This window comes from Zingiber officinale, chromosome 1B, assembly GCF_018446385.1.
Source record: "Zingiber officinale cultivar Zhangliang chromosome 1B, Zo_v1.1, whole genome shotgun sequence".
Taxonomy (NCBI): domain Eukaryota; kingdom Viridiplantae; phylum Streptophyta; class Magnoliopsida; order Zingiberales; family Zingiberaceae; genus Zingiber; species Zingiber officinale.
In genome coordinates this window covers 18,181,308-18,207,119 of record NC_055986.1, presented here as the reverse complement: position 1 = coordinate 18,207,119, position 25,812 = coordinate 18,181,308, and the positions used below count along the sequence as shown (strand labels likewise).

The 25,812-nt window shown below is 40.6% G+C and overlaps 1 protein-coding gene across 2 annotated transcripts in view; it reads left to right on the top strand.

Annotated features, from left to right (window-relative positions):
• Positions 1-25,812, top strand: part of LOC122051895 (protein HEADING DATE 3A-like) — a 49,650-nt gene that overhangs the window by 23,253 nt on the left and 585 nt on the right. The gene's annotated exons all lie outside the window — the stretch shown is intronic.

Sequence of the window (25,812 nt, the reverse complement as noted above, 5' to 3'; positions counted from 1 at the left end):
ATTTCTGAATTCTTTAAATTATTCAAAGATTTAAACCTATATCTCAATAGATATATAAACCCAAATCAAGAGTGGTCATCGATAAAGGTAATAGAGTAGCTATAACCTCCTAATGCTCAAGTTGACACACTCCACATACATTAACATATATAAGGCTGAGTAACTCTCCCACTAGTTCACCTTTTCCAGGAAAAGGTAACTTAGTCATCTTTACTTTTAAGCATGAGACATATATATCAAATGAATATAATTCAAATGATTCTAAAATTCCATATTTGTGTAATTCGGACATGCGTCTCTTACTTATATGGCCAAGGTGACAATGCCATGAGTAGGAGGTCAACTGGTCATCCTTTCGAGCACATTTGTTGCTCGTTTAGATATTAAATATGTCATTGGATATAGCTAACATATAGATCCCATTGTAAAATGCTCCAGTTCTATAAAGAATATCATTCAAAGTTATCTAACAATAATTGTTACTAAATATCAAATGAGAACCATTTCTATTTAAACAAGAAATATAAATAATGTTCTTTATTAATATAGAAATGAAATAATAATTATCTAGTTCTAAGATAAGTCCACTAGGGAGCTTCAACAAATAAGTTTCGATGGTTATAACTACAACTTTTGCTCCTTTGCCAACTCACAAATTTGATTCTCCCTTGACTAGCCTTCTGTTATTTCTTAGCTCCTGTATGTCATTACATATATGTGAGGCATACCCTATATTCAATATCCAGGTATATGAGGAAATAGTATGACAATCAATAAAGAAGATATCTGAAGTAGATGAGGCATCAGATTCCAGCTTCTTCTTCAGTGACTTAAGATAAATCTTGCAATTTCTTCGCCAATGTCTCATCTTGCCATAATGGTGGCATGAACCTTTTGGAGCTGAATTTTCTTTCTTAGCATTTTTCTTCCCTTTGGCTTGATACTTTGATTTCCTCTTAGAACCTTCTTAGAGGAGTCAACTAACATCACAGTCATATGTTCTTTCTTAACAGAAAGCTCTATAATCTTGAGCATGTTGATCATTTCGGGAATGGTGGATTCAAAGATTGTTCATTCGATAGTTCATCACAAATTGTAAATAACTTTTAGGTAAACTATACAGAATTAAGTCAATACTTAATTCATGATCCATTGCAAAATTGAGTGATCTCAATCGCTCAATGTAGTCATTCATCTTCAATAGAAATTATACTATAGATGAACCCTCCTACATCTTTGAGTAAAAGAGAAGCTTAGAGATCTCGAACCTTTTAAATTTAGCTTGCTCACCAAAAAGCTCACAAAGATGATAGATAATAATATTAGCATCCATATGCTCATGCTACTTCTATAGCTCAGGAGTCATTAAGGCTAGCATGATGCAACTAGCAAGCTCAGAATAAGCCGTATACTTCTAATGGGCCAACAATTGGTCCAAAGTTGCATCATCTCCTAGACTTGTCGGAAGAGGCTCATCAAGGACATGCGTAAGCTTTTCAACCTTGAGAACAATTCTCAAGTTTCTAAGCCAGTCCAAGAAGTTTGACTCCGTCAATTTGTTCAAGTTTAAAATCAAATGCAAATTCAAAGACGTCATTATCAAATGATTAACCTAAAAATATAAAATCAAGAAAATACAAGAGAGATAATTTTACAATGTAAATGTAAACAATTTACATACATTTAAGAATCTTATTCATTTATCAAATTCAAGAGCTCTTACTTTAAATATGGGAGATCGTAGGTTTTTCTCCAAATAGGTTGATATTTACCATACATAAGAACAACCTTAGAGTGAGTTCAACAAGTCATTCTTAGCTATGGTTGCAGGTATCACATATAATGATTATGTATTGCTTATACATAGCTATCTTATTATACTATCAACTAATTGAATATTCACATGAGCATTGGGTTGTTAACTCATTAACAAGTATACATCATATGTATATCACCCAATTCACCTTTATCCACATTAATCTTGGAGTGAGCCCAACAAGCTAATGGTTCAAGTTAAAACCAACTTATTAATCACGATATCATATCTCAATGGTTTAAACACATCTAATTTCAGGTCAAGCTTGGAGTGAGTCCAACAACTCAAACAAGAAATTAGACTCTGGTTCTCACCATATCAACAGAAGGTATAGATTATAATTTTTGACATAAGAGATTTTGGTCTCATCACATCATGTAAATGTACTATTTACATGACATCATACGCATGACATAAATGACGATATGACACATCACACGCATAATATAAATAATGATATGACGCATCACATACATGACATAATTTATGATAGAATAAAATACAACTACTTAACATACAATATAGCATGAACATGATATTAACAATGTAATAGTATCATAATTTTATTTTGGAAATAAAATATGTCTTAAAAAATTGATTTCCATAAATCAAGATTTCTTTAATTAAATTAGGAAACAAATTTCTAAATTTAATTACATACTTTATCTAGGAAATCATTCTTAATCAAGAAAATCTAATTAATAATCTAATTAATTAAGAAATAATTTTCTAATTAATTAGGAAATATATAATTAGAATTTATTAATTAATTCAAAATCTTTTAAATTTAGAATTTTCTAAAATTATTTTAAAAACTTTCTAAAATTAGAATTTCTAACTAATTAGGAAAGTTTTCCAAAAATAGAATTTCTTAATAAAATAAGAAAAATTTTAAAATTAATTATATGACTAATTACGAACTATAAAATAATTTTACAATCATATCGAAGCACGATCAAGCTCTGATACCATTGTTGGGGAGCCTAACATGAGTTCGTGCTTAAACACGTTTTATAAACATACATAGCAAAAATTCAAAATAATAATAAATCTAATTTATTATAGCATACATACCACACGTATATAAAGATACATCTCATGTAGATATGATCATAATATAAAATTTTACTAAAATAACTTTACTCTAGGTATACTTGATGAATGATGCTAAGTGGAAAGGACATCAACCAAGCGACACTCTCGGAGCCTCGCCTCTATCCGTATCCAAGCCAAGTGATCGTCAAGACGGCTTCACAAAGCCATGAGTCTTATCTTCATCTTTGGTACTAGCCAATGATCGTAGACAACGTGATCCGAGAGAAGGATACAATCTTGATTCGTGTTGGACGGCCGAAACAATTCAACAACAACGAAGGGGATAAACAACGGAGGCAAGAGGTTCCAGAGGTCGGTGGGTGACTCCCAATGGAAGGGAAGCTGGTGGCAAACCCTTGGGCGACGGTGGAGCATGCAGGTACATGAGCTCCTCGTTGCTATTCATGCGCATCTAGGAGGGAGCCCACTACCGGAGCATGAGTGTCTTCTAGTCGGCAGAAGGTTACTGGCTAGAAGGGCGATGGTCGGCGGTGGCAGTATGGGTGGTGACGACGACAAGGAGAGAGAGAGAGGAGAAGAGGAGGGTTTTGATGAAAACCTAACAATTAGGTTTTTGATCAAAAGTTATTATTTTCTCTCCAATCTATATCAATATATAGATCTCCTAACGGGTTAGAGGAGCAGGTCCAAAACCCATATCCATTAACCCATAACCCATACTATTATCCTTAAGTTCATTCAAGACCAAACCAAGTTGGTTCAAAATCAAACCTCTTAGTTCAATAACCAAATATTTTTTTAATTAATACCAAACTAATTTGGTTTATAATTAAACCAAGAGGTTCCATCTTGTATTAAAAAAAATATGGTCTATTCGCGCTTTTATTCTGATAAAATATCTTCCATATTTGCCCTTTGTTTGGTCCAACCAGACTGAGTTTTTTCTTGATATGATAATCTAATTCTCAAACTCGTTTTAAGTCCTTCAGATAAACTTGTAGTGCATGTGACCCAATAGATTCTCGGTTATATTGGTCGTCCATAATTAATCATTAATTATGGATCGATCATGAGTGACACCTTGTATTAAATCATAACCCCCAATTGACCGAAAAATCAAATGGTTGATTTTAGAACTACTTCTGAACCTTTCAGTAGCTACAGTGAGTTATGCCTCGTTCCTTTTACTCATCTTATAACCACTTGGTTCAAGACATGGTTTATATGTCAGTCCCTACTAGGCTGGCTACGTCACACTTATCCCAAGTAATATTTCCTCGTCCTATGAATTCAAATTACTTGTATATGTGTCAAAGAGTATAATATTCTTAATATGTGATATTTTGGCTAAAGACTTTGAGTAACAATCTTGACAAATAACCATAGGGTATACATCTTCTCATAATAAGTGGTGAATTCTCTAGGAGCCATCTAAATACCTTTGGGTACTTTGACTTATGCCCAATTATCATGGGGTCATACCTCTATGGAGATATTTGCTTAGGATGTCAAAGTAAAAGTCTTCATAACCAAGGTGACTTGAATATCTTAAGTTACAAGAAACTCGCATTTAAGTTGTACTAAGAGCTTCATTGACATATCCATATATGTAGAGAACAATATAAAGTCTTACAGCAGGTCACTCCAATGAACTAGTTACCATAACTAGCATTTACATTTAACTCTCAATATCTCAATATCTCCATCCAGTGAGAAATAGCTACTTGGTTAGACCAAGGAGTATAATTCATGCTAGTCTCACAAAATTAATGATGTCCTACATCAATTCGTTGACTAGGAAAAATTTTAATATATTCATAATTACACATGTAGAAATGCTCACTAGTTATGATTTAATTACAAATCCTCTCATGTTATGAATCATATTGCAGATATTCAGTTAGTGAGTTTAAGATCTAATCACATGCATTAAATATATACACTTAATTAATGAATCTTTATTTATCCAATAAATAATACAAATAATAAGTTGATTGTCTTAGAATACTTCTCAAATATAACACAGTTCCTAAGTAAGCAGAGAAAAAATTTTCATTAACCTCGCCAGTAGAACTTAGTAGTTCAGTTGTTATTTTATAGTTCAATGAGAGAAAATCTAGTTGTACTGCATACTCTAGTAGGGCAGGGCAGGTTTTGTGGAAATCGTGGGCACCAACGGTAGTGAGGGCCTCAGAAAATTGTGTCTAGACTCGAGGCGAGCATTGAGCATCAAGGTGATGATGTACGCCTTGATCTTCTCCTTCTTGGGGGCGATGAAGAGCTAAAGAGGGGAAGTGGTGAATCTGGGGTGCTTTGCAGAGTCAGAGAGGGAGACTCTAGTAGCATGGTGAGGCTGCTTAGTTGCATTCTCTACCTCTGGATTGACCTCCAGAGTAGGGGTCTCACCAGGGATCGCTTGATTAATAAGAATGGCAGGGATAACCATCTCGTTGATGGCTTCGACAAACTTCACACCATCATCCTCGATCGCAACAACCTTTTCATTGATAGGCACCAATTGGTAGGTAAATGCTCCTCCCCTACTAGTGGAGCAGGCTCCTTGATAGCTGGCTTTGGAGGCTCCTTCGTAGCTTCCTCTGCTTCTTCTCCTTAGAATCATATATGGTCTCCTAAACAACATAGTCGGCAAGATTCTTGGGTTCATCGACGGCTCTATTCAACTTTGCAAAAGTGTTTGAAAGGCCATCATTATCTTATAGATAACTGAAGCCTTCAACCTCATTTGTATCAAGTCCTCTAAAAGGAATAATTTCTTCTCTATCATGGACGATAGGAAAATAATACTCACAATCAATCCTGGTTAAGCTTGCATTGACACTTTCATTATCTTTGAAAACATCTAAGTCAATATCCTCCACGATCACTTTGCCAAAGCATGCATATTGTGAGACATCAAATAGAGTGTTATCCCTTTCAAATTTGGATTCTTTAGTGTCAAATTCTTCCAAATCATCTTCAAATCAATCTAGGTCATCTCGGACATCAAAGATATCATCCTCCATGGAGAAACCTAATCGTCTATAGAATAAAGTTTAAGTGCACCCAAAAGGAAGAAAGCAATTTTTCATCTTCTCCCAATATCCTTTATCTTGATTTTGCCCTATTTGTCTTGTGAGTGTTGCAAGTGCTCCCACCACACCATTGCTCGATCCTTGAGTTTGATGATAATCAACTTCATCTTCATTCGATCCGAAACTTACTTATAGTCGAAGATCTACTACACTTTGTTGATCCAATCAACAAAATTCTATCTGTGATGTACTAAAAAATTTGGGTAGATCAACTCAAAACTTGAGGTATCCATGTCGATCCTCTCGATCACATACCTCATGATCTACATGATCTCACACCCCCGTCACCAGCGTTAGGTTAAATCTACAACTTGCCTTTGTAAATCCTCAATTTTGTTCTGTGTACTACAACTATGGTGCGAAGCTTCCTCAGTCGGAACCTACCTATTGTTGTGACCTCAACCATGATCACTGATATGGGTTAGGTTTGGCGGGTCTTCAGATGAGGAAAGAAAAGGAAGAAAGAGTCAAAGGAGGAAGGCCAATAACGGCCGAAACGTACTTTCAGAACAAAGGTAGGTCAATATCGGTCGATACATGCCTGCCGAACGAAGGCAGGCCAATATCGGTCGATACATGCTTGTCGTATGGAGGTAAGTTAATAACGACCGATGCACACTCCAGAGCAAAGATAAACCAATATCGGCCGATACATGCCTTCCGAGCGAAGGTAGGCCAATATCGGTCGATACATGCCTGCCGTATAAAGGTAAATCAATATCGGACGATACGTGCCTTCCGAGCGAAGGTAGGCCAATATCGGTCGATACATGCCTGTCGTATAAAGGTAAATCAATATCGGTCGATATGTGCCTTCCGAGCGAAGGTAGGCCAATATCGGTCGATACATGTCTGCCGTATAAAGGTAAATCAATATCGGTCGATATGTGCCTTCCGAGCAAAGGTAGGCCAATATCGGTCGATACATGCCCGCCGTATAAAGGTAAATCAATATCGGTCGATACATGCCTGCCGAGCGAAGGTAGGCTAATATCGGTCGACACATGCCTGCCGAACGAAGGTAGGCCAATAGCGGCCGATACATGATTGCTGTGTGAAGGTAAGCCAATAAAGACCGATACATACTCTAGAGCAAAGATAGACCAATATCGGCCAAAAGGGTTAATGAATACCTCAGAAACATGTTAGATAGAATATTATTTTGACACAATAAAGATACAAATAGAAGTCACATGAAGAAGAATCATACATGAATATACCGAATGGAATAATTCATGATAGAGAATATATATTTTGGCGGGAAATATGCTTTCAGATTGTCTTGCAGGCATTAAACGACAAAGAAGGTACATCTGGGGTACAAAAAAAATTCCTTAAAAATCATCTTCCTCAAGTACGCAGCTGATGTCATAACGAACTATAACAAACCGGGGTCCACTTCATGACTACGGAGGTTATATGAAGTGGTATAAAAGGGGGAATCCTCTCCGTTGGCTAGGTAAGTTCACATCTCTAATTCTGGGGCTACTGTTCATCTTCTTTCTTCTTCCTTCCTCGGCATCAAGAGAGATCACTAACTTGAGCGTCGGAGGGCCTGGCCAGGGATTCCCACCCCGGTCTTAGGTCACTGACGATAGTGTTGGTTGGTCTCTTGTGCGCAGGGAGCCTCGGGAGCTTGAAGGTTCGGCTTTCTCCTATTTGGACGGGGATTTCTTCCTACTTATCAGATTTCCTTCGGTGACTCAGGTTTTCTTCCAATCCGCTTTGGGTTTCTCGGGTCGAGATTTCACCGGCATTATTCTTCGTCATTACATTGGGTCTCCTTCTTCCGGATCTCCTTCACGGTCAGCTTCTCAGACAGGATCAAATTTGGCGCCGTCTATGGGAAACTTCGCCTGAATCTGAGACTACGTGATGGAAGAGGCTGGGAAGTCGAACCTACTTACTATCAGTCGCGAAGATTTGGATCTCCTCATTAATTCTCATGTTCAGAAAGCCCTACAACAATAACAGCAACAACTGCAAGCTCATACTGGGGCCACTTTGCCGACGGCTCATCATCCGACGATATCAACTACTGAGCATCGGAAAGGAAAGGAGATGGAAGAAGAAGAACCTTTGTATTTTCCTCCAGCTACTGTTTCTCCAACCAGGCGTCCACGAGCTTTCCTTCGCACTCCCTTGGATCCAGGGGGTAAGAGGCCTGTGTTCCAAGAGTCCTCTGGTGAGGCGCCGGACAGAGAGAAGCGTAAGATTAAAATGATAACTAGTGATAGTTCACCGGAAAAGGTCATCTCCCCATTTTCACAAAGTGTATTAGATGACCCACTTCCTAAGCGATATCAGAATCTGCAAATTGGAGAATATACCAGAACCACAGATCTGGAAGATCACTTGTTAAAATTTGAGAATGTAGCCTTGTTGCAACAATTCTCCGATGGGGTAAAGTGTCGGATGTTTCTCACTACTCTTGGGGGAGCAGCGCAACGCTGGTTCAAGAGATTGCCTGAAAAGTCTATTCGAAAATTTAAAGATTTCAAGAAAGTCTTTCTACATCATTTCTTCAGCAACAAAAGGTATCATAAGACCCCGTGGAGCCTATTTTCAATTAAGCAGACGTCTAAAGAATCCATCCGGGCATATATTAAAAGGTTCAATCAGGTAGCTATAGATGTACCTAATGCTACTACTGAAATATTAGTAAGTGCTTTCTCTCAGGGCCTAAATGATAATGATTTCTTTAAAGATCTGGTAAGAAATCCTCCTGTTAATTTTGATTCCCTGATTGAACGTGCCACTGAGTTCATTAACGTAGAAGAAGCCCAAGCTGCTCGTAGGAAAGAAGGTGTTCCCTCTTCTCCTACTCATGCGAAGGAAAAGGCTCCGACCCCGGTACCCCCACCAAGAGGACCTAGAACTACTCATCCACCTCATCGGCAACCAGATTATCGTCCACAAGCTGTACAGCATGTAGAGATGTAGCCGGAGGCACCGAGGAGATGGTGTACTTATCATAAAACTAGCAGTCACCACTCTGATGACTGTTTTATTTTGAGAAATAGAAGAGTCAATAAAGAGCGCTATCAGAGGCAGAACTATTACCGGCAACAATACCCCAGGCAGCAAAGTCCACTCAAACCGGAATATCACCCGGATGGAACTCGGCAAGAAGCAATGTCGGTCCCAACTGGTACCAGCCAAGTATCAGATAAAGCACCTTCCGAAGCCACAATGACTCGTCAGGAAGAGAACAGAAACAATACTGCTCGGGGCAATATTAACATGATTACGGGCGGACCCACTGATGGAGATTCTAACAGAGCCAGAAAAGCACATGCCCGAAGGTTGGAGATTCATGCAGTAGGATGCAGCATGGAACGAGCAGCCGGTCCTGAAATAAGCTTCGGGCCCAAGGATCTTGAGGGGGTAGAGATACCTCATGATGACGCATTAATCATCAAAGCTGTGATAGCTAACTACGCCATCCCCCCGTACCTTCATAGATACTGGCAGCTCGGTCAACATTATATTCAAAAAGGCTTTTGATCAGCTACAAGTTGACCCCAGTGAACTTCAACCGATTGCAACTCCTCTGTATGGATTCACAGGCAATGAAGTGCAACCTTTGGGTCAAATAAAATTGGCCATTTCTCTGGGAGAGGAACCCCTGATGAGAACCAGGAGATCCTACTTTATGGTAGTAGATGCTCCATCTTCTTATAATGTGATATTGGGTCGGCCTGCCCTGAATGAGTTCAGGGCGGTCGTTTCTACTTTCTGTCAGAAGATTAAGTTTCCCGTGGAGGATCAGGTCGGAGAAGTACGGGGTGATCAAAAGACAGCCCGAAAATGTTACGTAGAAATCATTCGGACTGAGGCTAACACCGCTCGGAAGATTCAAAGAATGGAAGTTAATGCCATTCACGAAAAGCAGCCTGTCCTGGTTTATGAGGAAAAGGAAGAAGTTCAAATCCAGACTGGGCGGCCAGAAGCTACCACCTACGTTGCAGCCGATCTCGATCCTGATCTTAAAGCTGAGTTGGTGCAATGTTTGAAGAAGAATAATGATGTATTTGCCTAGACTCCCAAAGAAGTTTCGGGCATTTCTCCTGCTGTCATGGAACATCCCTTGCATGTCTTTCCGGATGCCCGCCCCATCATGCAAAGGAAGAGGAGTTTCAGTATGGAGCAAAATCAGATTATCAAGGAAGAAATAACCAAGCTTATGGAGGCTAGATACATTAGGGAAGTGCAATTCCCAAGCTGGTTGGCTAATGTGGTGTTAGTCTCTAAACCTGGGAATAAATGGCGAGTGTGCATTGACTTTCGAGATCTCAACAAAGCTTGCCCGAAGGATTACTATCCCTTACCCAGGATTGATCAACTAGTTGATTCTACTGCCGGATGCGAATATATTTCCATGCTGGATGCATATCAAGGTTATCATCAAGTCCCCTTGGCCAAAGAGGATCAAGAAAAGGTTAGTTTTATAATCGCAAATGGCACTTATTGTTATAATGTTATGCTGTCTGGACTAAAGAATGCAAGGGCAACCTATCAAAGGCTTATTGATCGAGTCTTTAAGCATTAAATAGGTAGGAATATGGAAGTTATGTTGATGACATCTTAATTAAGTCTCTAATTCGTTGATCACAGATATAGAGGAGATATGCTGCACATTAAGACAATATGGGCTTAAGTTGAACCCAAGCAAATGCTTGTTTGGGATCAAAAGGAGAAAATTCCTGGGATATATGGTGTCCGAACGGGGGATAGAGGCCAACCCGAGCAAGGTCAAGGCATTGCAGAGCATGGAGCCACCCCGCAGCCTGAGAGAAGCTCAAAGATTGACAGGCCGAATCACAGCCTTGTCTAGATTTATTTCTAGGTCAGCCGATCGCAGTTTTCATTTCTTTAAAATACTCAGAAAGGCTACTAAGTTTCAATGGAATGAAGAATGCGATAAGGCTTTTCAGGAGTTGAAAGATTATTTAGCTACCCTCCTTGTGTTGGCTAAACCTATGGCAGGAGAGACTTTGTGGGTGTATTTGTCGGCTAATGAAAATGTCGTAGGCTCTGTATTAGTCAGACAGGAAGGAAAAGAGCAATAACCTGTATATTTTTCTAGTCATTTATTAAAAGGAGCGGAGTGTAGATACACTACACTAGAAAAACTGGCTTATGCTCTGATATTGACTGCTCGGAGGTTGCGCCCATATTTCTTAGCACATGAGATTATTGTCTTAACCAATAGCACTCTCGGACGGGTATTGCTCAACCCAGAGGCATCAGGATGGTTAGTCAAATGGACGACCGAGCTTGGGGAATATGACATCCAATATCAACCCCGCTCGGCCATCAAGGCACAAGCTCTAGCAGATTTCATCATAGAGGTTCAAGGCCCAGAAGAAGAAGATACCTGGAAAATTTATGTGGATGGCTCTGCAACTAGACAAGGCAGTGGGATTGGTATTCTTCTTATATCCCCAAAAGAAGACAGACTTCAACTCTCCATTAGATTAAATTACAGAGCCACCAACAATGAGGCTGAATATGAAGCTCTCATAGCTGGCTTACAGGCTGCTCGGCATGTAGGAGCAGTTCGAGTCCTTATATATTCAGATTCTCAGCTAGCAGCTCAACAATTATCAGGTAATTTTGAAATCAATAATGACAGGCTTAAGTTATATGCAGAGGCATTCGATAAGTTGAAGTCTCAATTTCAAGATGTGAGCATACAAAAAATTCCTCGATCAGAGAATCAGGTGGCAGATGAATTAGCTAAGCTAGCCTCTGCTGTAGTACCATGAAGTCTTGATCGACCAGTGGAATAGACCCTGTTAATTTCCTGTATTGAAAGACAGACTGATATAGAAATTCAAGGTGATTGGCGAGCTCAAATTATATTATATTTACAGCAAGGTCTTCTTCCGAGAGATACAGAACAAGACAGGGTATTTAAGAAACGAGCTGCTCAATATACTATGGTGGGGGAGCAATTATATAAAAGGCCTTTTTCCAGACCTTTGCTCAAGTGTGTAGGCACAGAAGACACACAATTTATTTTACAGGAGGTGCATCAGGGCTCTTGTGGTAGTCATATAGGAGGAAGATCTTTGGCTCGTAAAATCCTCCTAGCGGGATATTTCTGGCCTACTCTACATGAAGATGCCGCTAAATTGGTAAGAACTTGTATTTCTTGTCAAAAGCATCAGAATATATTACATCACCCTACCCAGTTATTAAGAACCTCTATAGTCTCGTGTCCCTTTGATCAATGGGGTATGGGCATAGTGGGTCCATTTCCTATGGGTGCTGCACAGAGGAGGTTCTTATTGGTGGCTGTGGATTATTTCTCTAAATGGGTGGAAGCAGAACTACTTGCTAGAATTACAGAAGACGCGGTCATTAAATTCTTATGGAAAAATATAATCTGCAGGTTTGGCATTCCTCATAAGTTGGTCTCTGATAATGGAAGGCAGTTTCAAGGTGATAGAATCCTAGACTGGTGTTAGAGTTATGGGATTACCCAGGCCTTCACCTCTGTAGCTTACCCGCAGAGCAATGGTCAAGCAGAAGTAACTAATAGGGAGATTATTAGAGGACTAAAAACTAAGCTAGATCATGTTGGAGGTAGCTAGGTAGACGAGTTACCAGTGTTCTCTGGGCATATCGTACTACGCCTCGTGAAGCTACAGGAATCACTCCTTTCCAATTAGTCTATGGAGGAGAAGCAGTAATCCCCATTGAGGTAGGAGTAGAGTCTGACAGAAGACAATTGTATGATGAGGATAATAGAGACCGACGACTTATGGAGCTGGACTTAATCGAGGAAATAAGGGATAAAGCTGCTACTCGTCTTATATCATATCGACAAAGGATGAGACAGAATTATAACAAAAGGGTCATCCCCAGATTCTTCCAAGTAGGGGATTTGGTATGGAAACGAGTTAAGCCTGTGGGAGATGTCAGCAAGTTGGCACCACAATGGGGAGGGCCTTATAAAGTGATAGAAAAGCTCGCGTCAGGCTCATACTATCTCCAAGATGCCGAAGGAAGAATGTTGGAACGCCCTTGGAGCGCTAATCATTTGCAACCCTATTGAGCCTGATTTGATCATATTACTTTAAATATGTTCACAGTTATTGGAATTCCCAGGCGAATTGAGATACTTGCAGCTTATGTACTTTATTTCTTTGATGAAAGTCAAGCAAGATAAATATTGACACAGGAAATAAATATGGTTCATACAAATTGATAAATATCAGGAGAAGCCTCCTTTCTATTTTTCAAGCAGTAAAATAAGGAGAAATCATAAAGGCCTATTCAGCTCCCCTCGAGGAATTACAGGCCAACACGAGGTTAGCCCAAGTATTATACTTTCGTACAGATCAAAGTCGATCGAGAAAATCCTATGAAGTAACCTGGTCGGGCCTTCATAGGAAGACTCGGAGACTATAAACCAAAGTCGATCGAGAAAAGCCTATGAAGTAACCCGGTCGGGCCTTCATAGGAAAACTCGGAGACTATAAACCAAAGTCGATCGAGAAAAGCCTATGAAATAACCCGGTCGGGCCTTCATAGGAAAACTCGGAGACTATAAACCAAAGTCGATCGAGAAAAGCCTATGAAGTAACCCGGTCGGGCCTTCATAGGAAAACTCGGAGACTATAAACCAAAGTCGATCGAGAAGATTCTATGAAGTAACCTAGCGGGCCTTCATAGGAAAAACCGAAGACTATAAACCAAGACAGATCAAAGTCGATCGAGAAAAGCCTATGAAGTAACCCGGTCGGGCCTTCATAGGAATACTCGGAGACTATAAACCAAAATCGATCGGGAAGATTCTATGAAGTAACCCGGCAGGCCTTCATAGGAAAAACCGGAGACTATAAACTGAGACAGATCAAAGTCGATCGAGAAAATCCTATGAAGTAACCCGGTCGGGCATTCATAGGAATACTCGAAGACTATAAACCAAAGTCGATCGGGAAGATTCTATGAAGTAACCCGACAGGCCTTCATAGGAAAAACCGGAGACTATAAACTAAGACAGATTAAAGTCGATCGAGAAAATCCTATGAAGTAACCCGGTCGGGCATTCATAGGAAGACTCGAAGACTATAAACCAAAGTCGATCGAGAAAATCCTATGAAGTAACCCGGTCGGGCATTCATAGGAATACTCGAAGACTATAAACCAAAGTCGATCGAGAAAATCCTATGAAGTAACCCGGCAGGCCTTCATAGGAAAAATCGGAGACTATAAACTGAGACAGATCAAAGTCGATCTAGAAAATCCTATGAAGTAACCCGGTCGGGCATTCATAGGAAGACTCGGAGACTATAAACCAAAGTCGATCGAGAAAATCCTATGAAGTAACCCGGTCGGGCATTCATAGGAATACTCGGAGACTATAAACCAAAGTCGATCGGGAAGATTCTATGAAGTAACCCGGCAGGCCTTCATAGGAAAAACCGGAGACTATAAACTAAGACAGATCAAAGTCGATCAAGAAAATCCTATGAAGTAACTCGGTCGGGCATTCATAGGAATACTCGGAGACTATAAACCAAAGTCGATCGGGAAGATTCTATGAAGTAACCAGGCAGGCCTTCATAGGAAAAACCGGAGACTATAAATCAAGACAGACCAAAGTCGATAGAGAAAATCCTATGAAGTAATCCGGTCGGGCTTTCATAGGAAGACTCGGAGACTGTAAACCAAAGTCGATCGGGAAGATTCTATGAAGTAACCCGGCAGGCCTTCATAGGAAAAACCGGAGACTATAAACTGAGACAGATCAATGTCGATCGAGAAAATCCTATGAAGTAACCCGGTCGGGCATTCATAGGAATACTCGGAGACTATAAACCAAAGTCGATCGGGAAGATTCTATGAAGTAACCCGGCAGGCCTTCATAGGAAAAACCGGAGACTATAAACCAAGACAGACCAAAGTCGATCGAGAAAATCCTATGAAGTAATCCGGTCGAGCTTTCATAGGAAGACTCAGAGACTATAAACCAAAGTCGATAGGGAAATTCTATGAAATACATCAGGCAAGATTTCACGGATGAAATCAGAGATTTCGAACTAACGCAAGGTATAATTAATCAAGGAATCTCCGAGCTTCGAAGCCTAATTAAGCAGGAATTGAGAAGAGATTCTATATGGGAGCTCAGATATATGAAAGTCTTTATTCAAAATCCGGTTGGGATATTATACTTAACCTGTAGATCAATAATTTTATACAATTTCGTATCCTGTCTCAACTAAGATCATTCATCCTCGGGGAGATACAAAGCATACCGGATGTTACTTAAGGAAGAATCCATCAAGATAAGGTTTAACTCTGAAAGATTAACAAGGGATTTTTCCAATAAAGTTTATACTTAGCAATCAAAAGCATGTCAGGAAGGGGTATTCTTGAACTAGCATAAAGGAGAAGCAAGTAAGTGTTAAAGTTTTTCTTACACCTTGCAAGTACTTAATTACTCAGTATCAAATGCACTTTTTCCACTGTCAATTCTTACTTTACAAGTTTTTATGAATAATTTCCTTAGACATTAGGAAAAGGGCCTTTCAAATCTGAGGGTAGTTCTTCATTAAGCCTGCGGCGATTTATGAAAGATAGGGGAGGTTCTTTGGGTAGATATCCACCCTCTTTTAACTGTCGTAGAACTCCCGATACGGAATGATTTAGCGCACCCACTATCCTGCGAACAAATTCCCGGGCAAATGCTGGGGACTGTAAGTAAACTTGCCGCCATTCTTCCCACCGACCCTTTTCCTGCTCCTTATAATTCTGGAAATCAGCTTGCAGCTTTGTGTTTTGTTCTTTTAAAACATCTTTCTCCGATCTTAGCTGTTCCAATTCCTTCTGGAGCAGTGATAATTCGTTATCTTGAGCTTTCCTCAGCTCTTGTTCCTGTAGAATAGTGAAATCATGAGAAGCCAGGTCCTGAGCTTGGTCAGAAAGACAGGCATTATGAAGCTTCTCTACTTTCTCTAAGATAAGACTTTTCTGAGAAGCATCTAAGAGAGCTTTCTCTTTTAGAGCAATCTCCAAACGAAGACCGGAATGCAGTCGATCCACCTGTAATTCTAAGGTTTTTCTAGCCAGCTCTTTGTCTTTTAATAGTTGTTGGCATTCTTCCAACTCTTGTTTTAGGATCCCCAACTGTTGATCCTGCAAGGCCACCTTCTCCTGCAATTGAGTCGGGTCGCTAGCGGAAGAAGGAGACGCGACCCTCAATGTTTCCAATTGAGCTTTCAATTTAGTGTTCTCATGATCTTTAGCTGTGAGTAGCTGATCGATATGCAGACTTGTGGCTAGAAACTAAATAAAAGGATAATGTCAGTTAGAGATAAAGTTACAAAGATAATAAACACATAACTAGGAATACTTACAGCCACTGCCTAACGACTATGACGATCCGCTCGATGTGGGAGACTAAGGCCTCGTAATTGTTCATAACCTTGCGACCAAGATTCAGCCAATAAACCTTGCAGTTGCAAAGTGCCATAGCCAGGAGGACTAGAAGGCTGTCCCAATTGAGAAGGTAAGCCCGCAGCCACTCTAAATAAAGGAGGGGGATTAGAGGAAGCCGAAGATGGAGAAGAAGAGGAGGCAATGGAAGGAAAAGGGATAGTAGAAACAGGAGGAGTAGAGTAGGAACTAGATGGAATAGAAGGTAGTAGTGTAGGAGGGGTTGTTGCAATTGTGGAAACAATAACGGCTGAAGGGCTGACAATGGAAGAAGATCTCCGGCAAGGTGTTCGTTTGGCTCGAGGCCTATAAGCCAAGGGAGGCAAGGCCAATGCCAAGGATGTAGAAGGCACAGGAGAGATAGCGGCCATCCTAGAGGCAGAAGCAGGAGAAGCTGAAACAGTAGAAGAAGAAGAGATAAGCAGACCGGGCCGCATCATTCGAAGAGCAGGATTGGAGATGATATTGGTAGGAGTCATTGGTGCCTTACCTCTCTCAAAAGAAATAGGCGCCGGAACAAGAGGAGTTTGCACAAAAGTACCAAAGAAATCACCAAAGGGAGAGTCCTTGGTAAGATTTGGCTTTTTAACTAAAGTAACAAAAGGCTCTTCTTCTTCCTCTTCCATGAGTGCGACACCCTCTGCTTGTCGTTCTTCTTCGGAAAGTAAGCCCAAGGTAGAGGGATTGGGATCGGATTGACGGGCTAACAACCATTGTTCTCCAAGATTATTGATAAAGGACTTGGTCATAGCAGAATTCCTGTACATAAAAGCCGGAAGAATAGCATCGGCTGAAAAATAGAGGATAAACATCACTATTATAGAGATATACTAATTAGCAAAGGCGAAGTAAAATAATTATACTCACCAAAGGAACTATTCAAAGGAGTGTTAATGTTGCCTATCCCGAAGGGAAACATTAAGCCCTCTTCAATTAGATGTGGCAAACTGAACTTCGCCCCCCGCAGTTTAGATAAGGCAGAGGCGACAGAGGGATCATTGAGAAGACCTTGAGTGTCAGGAAGCGGGGGCAGATCATGCATCCATTGAATAGGAAACGGAGGCGGAGAAGGTACACGCATATAGAAAAATTTACGATACCATTCGCCTTGAGGAGGAATGCGATTGAATAGAATGGCCTTAGGACGAGACTGAAATTTGAAAACGCCCACATCTACTCGGCGAGGAATGAAGAAATGATGAAAAAGACGGGGAGACAAGGGGAAATCTAACAGTTTGGATACTCCAATGAAGCTCACCAGAATGGAAAAGGATTGAGGGGCGAACTGGTTGAGCGGAACAGCAAAATACCGACTAACCTTACAAAAGAAAGGGTGAAGGGGGAATCTGAAACCTTGCAAGACTTGGTCCCTGAAGATGGAGATACATCCTAAGGGAGGAAGGTGAGGACCTTCATGAGGAGCGGGACGGACAACGTAAGAGGGAAAACCATAGGTTGCTTGTAAGTCCACTTCTTCTGTATCTGTGAGGTCGGAAGAACACGAGAGGAACCATGCCGGAGAAGAAACCGCCATGAGGAGAAGGGGTTAGAAGAAAAGGAATTGAGAAGTGAAAAGATGGACGGAGGGAAGCAGAAGAAGACTCCGTAAACCCTTGTCCCTTTTCCAGTTCTGTGCTAAAACCTCTAAACAGAAGAGACGAAAGGGAAAAGGAAAACAAAAGGTGCTCAGAATGTCAATCGTCATAAGAGGTAATAATATCATAGAATAAACTCAAGGGAAAAAGATAAAGTCAAATAAGCTACCTCGGAAAAGACGTAAAATTTCGCTAGGAAAAATTCTTGAAGAGACTTGATGAGGACAAGGCAAAAACTAGTACTATAAATATAGGTTCAAAGCACGGATCAAGCCTCGAATGTTGATTAATGGGAGCAACCTAGTTAAATTGAACCATCCTAATAAATCGACCGATAATTGGGAGTATCTTCGAAATATCGGACGATACCTACCAATGCTTGTACATATATCGACCGGGTCAACGAAGAATGGGGAAAATCGATCGATTAAGATAAATCGATCGATATCGGAAGTCCCATCGAAATATCGAACGATACTTATATATCGACCGGGTTATTGAAGAGTGAGTCATAGGGAAAGATTGAGCATTGAAAAGCCAAGTAACCTTTGGTACATTTACATGAAACCGACCAATTATCCAAAGATAAAGTAAGATTAGCAATCCAGAGATACCATTCAGAAACACATAAGTTTGTTGGAGGATCATGGCAAAGTCTTGATCCCCTTTCTCTACAATAACCGAAAATTAAGTTAGAGTTAGCTTTGGGTACAAATCAGGAGGTCTTTCTTCAATGAGTCTGCGACGGTTCAGAAAATTGAGAGGAGGAACGCGCGCTAAGTAGCCCTCCTCTTCCAATTGTCGAATCGCTCCTTTGGCCCCTGCCGTAAAAGCAGACAAGATGGATCTCACAATCGGCCGGTTGAACTCAGTAGACTCGATCATGGCGGTGGCTCGTTCCTTATAACGAACGTCCTCGCCCCCTTTGTAGACTACCAGCGCCATCTGAGAGGTTTTTAATTCATCTATTCTGGCAGAAGCCTCGGCTTTAGCCGAATCAAGGGAGGTGGTCAAAGAAGCTACCTCCTCCTCTTTCAGCTGTAAGGCTTTAAGTTTCTCAGCCAATTCTGCTTCATAATTCTCTTTTAGTCCGCCAAGTTTTGAGGTTAGCTCTTCATTGAGGTCCGTAACCAATTTGAATCGGGCTTCAAGGTTCTCAATTTGAATTTCAAATTGCTTCTTGGCGGCAGCAGAAAACTCGGCAGAAGACAATTCGATAACCTACTGTCGCAACCCCTTGTTCTCCGATTTTAATTTCTCGTTCTCAGTGTACAGATTATGCAATAGTCGGGAGAAACCCATGTTCTCTAGCCACCGTTGGGAGCATATTCAAAACCGTAAGACGATACTTCGTAAATAGAAAGCAGAAGTATGTAAACATACCTTATTCTCTTTATTAGAAAAGCGGTCAATCGCTTCAGGAATGGAAAGCCCCTCAAAGAGGGGACGCACCTCATCCCAAGAACTAGCGAAAGAACCCCCCAGTAATATGGGGAGAATAGGAATGGTAGAAGAGCCAGTTGAGAAGGAAGAAGTAGGGATAGATGGTGGAGCAAAAACCAAGTAAGAAGAAGGCGAAGAGGGTAGAGATCCTGAAGTCGGAATAGACAAAGGAAAAGTAAAAGAAACGTCACCAGAAGTACTAGTTTTATGAAAAGGAGAGGTAGGAAAATTCAAGGAAGGATAAAGTTCTGCTAATGTGGGCTCATCGGAAAGAAGATCAGTTGAGGCAAAATCTTCTGAACCAAGCTCATTAGCAGAAAGGATTAGCCTCCTTTTTGGAGGAGGAGCCCTGGTCAGTTTGCGTCCCGGACGCTTGCCCGCAGAAATCTCAGTTATGGGTTTATCGGAGCTACCAGGGGATGCAAGCTCGATAAGAGGAACAGAGGCAGAGGGGGAGACAGTAACAGCTGCAGGAGACGTAATAGCGGGAGCAGGATCAGGGAGGATCTGCGCAGCAGGATCCCTAGAAGAACCTCCTGGAGTCTCATGAAGCCCAGAAGAGCTAGGTATTTCGGCTAAGATAGTCGGCTCTTCAGTTGACAGTGGAGGGGCGATAGCGGCCAGAAATTCGGCCTCCTTGGCGCGAAGCAATTCTTCTTCCACGCGTATTTCTTCGTCAATCAAAGCATCATAAAAACTCTCCACTGTATAGGATAGAGAAATAATTTAGGCAGTTATAAACAAAAAGAAAGGAACAAAACGTTACCTAAGGAAATGTGAGTATCGGGTCTGACTGGGCTTAAACCAAACAGGTATAGCAGCTCGACCTTCAACCATTTCGGGATCGAGAGCCGGTGACCTAATAACTTCTCACAATAAATAGGAAAAGTAGGAAGGAGATGAAACTCTCTAACATCGGGTAAGGGAGGCAAGAAAGACTTCCAAGCATGAGACCAAGGAATAGGTCCCGGAAACTTTAAAAAGAAAAAACGTGATTTCCAGGCTTTGAGAGACGAGGGCATATCTCCAAAAAGGACCATTTTAGTTCTCGACTGGAATAAGAAGACACCAGGTTCCGAAAGCTTGGGGTAGGAAAACATGAAGAAATTTTGAGGAGTAGGGGGAATATCTCGTAGACGAAACAACATATAAGTGCCGCATAGATAACGAAAGGCATTTGGAGCAAATTGTTGCAAAGGAATATCAAAATATCGACTTATTTTAATTAAGAAAGGAGGAATGGGGAACCTTAAGCCCCCTATCAACTGGTCCCTGAAAAAAGTCACGCAGTTATTAGGGGGATGATGAGGTCGATCAGTCGGTGCTGGGAGTATCATTTTATATTCCTTAGGAATTTCATATTGACGACGGATGGATAATCTAGCATTCTTATCAAAGATAGAAGACATATGGACATACCAAGGAGCAATTGCTTCTTCAGCCATGGACAAAGGTATGGGCTAGAGCAATAAAAGTATTACTTACTGAAGACAAGAAAAGGGATTGTCGTGAAACGGCGAGCACGAAGACTGGTTGAAGACAGCAACAGGAAAAGAGCTTTAGAGAAGGAAAAAGGAAGGACGAGGTTTAAAGAGGAGACGAAAGGTTTAGGGTTTGGAAAACGCAAGACGGTCGTCAGATTAGGACGTTGGTAGCTCAGCAGACGCTGAGGATCGCAATAGAAGGGCAAAAGGCCTATGTGACGTGGTGATCAGAAAAGGCATGTGTCAGGTCATCATAAAAAAGGGAGGGGCATTTATATCAGACGTGACGAATCGGATCACGATGGGGGTTGGTAGTGCCTCGAACATTCTCTCACCCGAAGGAGAGCCAATCACCGATTAGAAAATTTTGAAAGAAGACATGATCGGCTGGGCCTAATAAAATAGAAAGGACAGAACTTTTTGACCATACCCAGGCTAAAGACAAGAATATTTTAAGAGTAAAAGTTTAGAAGAATGACAAATGTTAATCTGTCCGTACAAAATATGACTTAGTATTTATTGAAAATATTTTTATTAACGAAGGCAATTATGGTTATGTTGGATAAATAGGATATTGATTTCAGTCAATAAGACAACATCAGTTGATATAACATTGGTTATAATATCAAACTATACTAATAGTTAAGATAACCTTAGCTATGATGAATGATACATAGGATATATGAAGAAATGATGAACACAACACCACATTGTAAATGATAGAAGGATTCCATAAAAGCCTTTGATTAAATACAAAATTTGTCTTTACACTTAGAATCTGATCAAATACATAGCGTCACATTTCCTCAAGAACAGCAAACCTCAAATACATAACAAATATTACAAACATAAACTCTTAGGGCACTCAAAAAATTCTAGTCCCACTGGATTCAAACTTACCATGGAGCAGAGAGGAAAACAGCCCACTTCGTCCGAGCTTGTCAAGGCGCACAAGAGGCAATATTTTGCCCGGGACGAAGGAAGCAACGAAAGATAAAAGCTCAAGGGCGATAAGAAGGGGAAACTTGGATTCATTCCATCAAGGAAAAATAAGTATAGAAACCACTTCCCCTCTCAAGCCGTATGAGCTCAGCAAGTGGAGCAACCAATTTTAGCCCAAGGGTAACACGTGCTGTGCCCTTCACACAACACCCTTGGGTCATTTGGCTGCCCCTCTATAAGTAGTAAAAATTTCTCTGAAGTCTCTTGAGTCCTTCAGAGCACCAGCATCTTTGGATACAAAATATGAACCGTGAAGCTTCATCTCTTAAGACGATCCCTTGAACCCCTGAAGTAGCCGGAGCAAAAATCCCAATAAACTCATATATAGATCTCACCTGGTTCAACAAGAGTTGCCTCCAAAAAGGAGGATCCACGACCATGGCCTCAGCAAAAAAAAGTGGCAAGGAAGAAAAAGAACTGAGAAAGGTTGTGGGTAAAGAGAAGGTTGTAGCTCTATTTAAAGGAGAAAAAGGCTCACCAGATTGCTATACTTAATTTATTGGGACAGTGGTACACAAAATCTGTGAGGTCATTTCAAAATCTGGAGCAGAGTCACGGGTAGGAAAAGACAAGATCATACTTATGTCTAGTCAGTCGTCTACACTTCCTTCGACTAGACTTGAAGGGAAGGCTAGTGATATGGGTTAGGTTTGGCAGGTCTTCAGATGAGGAAAGAAAAGGAAGAAAGAGTCAAAGGAGGAAGGCCAATAACGGCCGAAACGTACTTTCAGAACAAAGGTAGGTCAATATCGGTCGATACATGCCTGCCGAGCGAGGGTAGGCCAATATAGGCCGATAAATGCCTTCCAAATGAAGGCAGGCCAATATCGGTCGATACATACCTGCCGAACGAAGGCAGGCCAATATCGGTCGATACATGCTTGTCGTATGGAGGTAAGTTAATAACGACCGATGCACACTCCAGAGCAAAGATAAACCAATATCGGCCGATACATGCCTTCCGAGCGAAGGTAGGCCAATATCGGTCGATACATGCCTGCCGTATAAAGGTAAATCAATATCGAACGATACGTGCCTTCCGAGCGAAGGTAGGCCAATATCGGTCGATACATGCCTGTCGTATAAAGGTAAATCAATATCGGTCGATATGTGCCTTCCGAGCGAAGGTAGGCCAATATCGGTCGATACATGTCTGCCGTATAAAGGTAAATCAATATCGGTCGATATGTGCCTTCCGAGCAAAGGTAGGCCAATATCGGTCGATACATGCCCGCCGTATAAAGGTAAATCAATATCGGTCGATACATGCCTGCCGAGCGAAGGTAGGCTAATATCGGTCGACACATGCCTGCCGAACGAAGGTAGGCCAATAGCGGCCGATACATGATTGCTGTGTGAAGGTAAGCCAATAAAGACCGATACATACTCTAGAGCAAAGATAGACCAATATCGGCCAAAAGGGTTAATGAATACCTCAGAAACATGTTAGATAGAATATTATTTTGACACAATAAAGATACAAATAGAAGTCACATGAAGAAGAATCATACATGAATATACCGAATGGAATAATTCATGATAGAGAATATATATTTTGGCGGGAAATATGCTTTCAGATTGTCTTGCAGGCATTAAACGACAAAGAAGGTACATCTGGGGTACAAAAAAAATTCCTTAAAAATCATCTTCCTCAAGTACGCAGCTGATGTCATAACGAACTCTAACAAACCGGGGTCCACTTCATGACTACGGAGGTTATATGAAGTGGTATAAAAGGGGGAATCCTCTCCGTTGGCTAGGTAAGTTCACATCTCTAATTCTGGGGCTACTGTTCATCTTCTTTCTTCTTCCTTCCTCGGCATCAAGAGAGATCACTAACTTGAGCGTCGGAGGGCCTGGCCAGGGATTCCCACCCCGGTCTTAGGTCACTGACGATAGTGTTGGTTGGTCTCTTGTGCGCAGGGAGCCTCGGGAGCTTGAAGGTTCGGCTTTCTCCTATTTGGACGGGGATTTCTTCCTACTTATCAGATTTCCTTCGGTGACTCAGGTTTTCTTCCAATCCGCTTTGGGTTTCTCGGGTCGAGATTTCACCGGCATTATTCTTCGTCATTACATTGGGTCTCCTTCTTCCGGATCTCCTTCACGGTCAGCTTCTCAGACAAGATCAATCACGATGACCTTTTAGTGGATCTGATGCTTGACTTTTTCAATCGGAACTTGCTAGCTCTAATACCAACTGATGCTAGACAAGATAGCAATCTACGGGCCGATGAGAAGGGGAAATTGAGGAGCAAACAAGAAGAGAAATTGCCATCCTTCATATTTTCCCAAAAAAAAAAAAGAAAAATACTATTTAATAATCGAGAATAATTTCTCATACAACTAAATGGATACTTATATAGACTCCAATCCTAGGACACAAAGAAAGGAAAGAAGTACTAACTTATAGACCTAAATTCCTAACTTGTACTAACTTATTCTTATTTGAGGGGTGAATAGTGACATGCAAATGAAAATGATCTTTTCTCTTGTTAACGACTTAGCAAGGACACACACATTAAAATAAGATGAACACAAAAAGAAAAGAGGGCACGAGAAATTATTGGTTACAACTCTCGGGTTATTACTCTAAGGATGATGTGGAGAAGCCTCTTCGAAAATGACCCGGAGGCGGAGAAGCCTCTTACAATGGTTAAGCATGAGAAGAATAAAATAGAATTGAAAGGAAATGAATACAAGTGTGTGTTATATGTGTTTTGTTCTTCAAGTTTTAGTCCTATTTATAGCCTTCATCTCAATCTGACCATTGTGCTGACGTGGCATCTCTGGTCGACCAGACCCTCTCTGACTGCCTAGACTATGCCAACGCGTTCTCAAGCTTTATCTGCTTCGACAATGGCTTGATAACGACTTTGGATAACTTAGCCCCTTCCGATTGACCAGAGGTTCTCAAATCACTTGGAAACTTGTTGACATGATTGTTCTAATTTGTTTCGACAACGACTCCTACTGAAGTGGCAACGAGAGTTCTTCTCAATCGCCTAGAAATGGTCAACCTTGGACTTGACCATTTTCTGACTTCACCTTCTCCTATTGCCTAGATGATTGCGATTGTCTGGACATGTTGTCCAGACATCGTCTCACACGGTGTTTCTTTCGATTTCTCATCCCTCTGATGCTCCTAGCCCTTCTTGCTCGCTCACATGTATCCTTCTCTTTCCGCCGAAGTACTTTTTCATAGTTCCTCATCCCTCGGATGTACCAAGTCCGTCGGCTTCTTTTCTATGCCATCATTCTTGCTCATTTACGTCTTTTACCACGGACACCTGTTTGTTTTCCTAAGTCCCTTTACACTTAGACATACATATTAAAATACAACAGGGCCTAATGTTAAAATTATTTAACATATCAAGACTCCAGTAACAGTCTAACACCTTTGTGAGACAAGGAAAATGAAAAGAAGCTCCAATATTGGCCATCACTTGAGTATTGGAACCTTAGCTCTGATACTATTTTGTTGGAGAGAATAAACATGAGGATTTTTATAGAGAGAAAGAGAATGGAGGAGAACTCAATAACACTTATTTCCTTAATCTTCTTGATTAATTAAAATGTCAAGTACAAGGACATTTATACCTACACAGATACTCTTTGAGAGACATATACAAAGTGACTTTTTAAAAGGCACTTTTTTCATGACTGGATGCTAAAAATATACTATAGGAATATAGTCTAGAGTAAATGAATGAATGATATTCATTCCTAAACAAAAAATTAAGTTTATTAATTTAAACAGTTTTATGATCTTTAAAGTATTGGATTTGGAAGTGTGGTAATTTTCAAAGAACATAAATTTTATTGCCTATGGTTTAGTTTCTAGAGATATTTATGTAAATAAGTATTAATGGAGT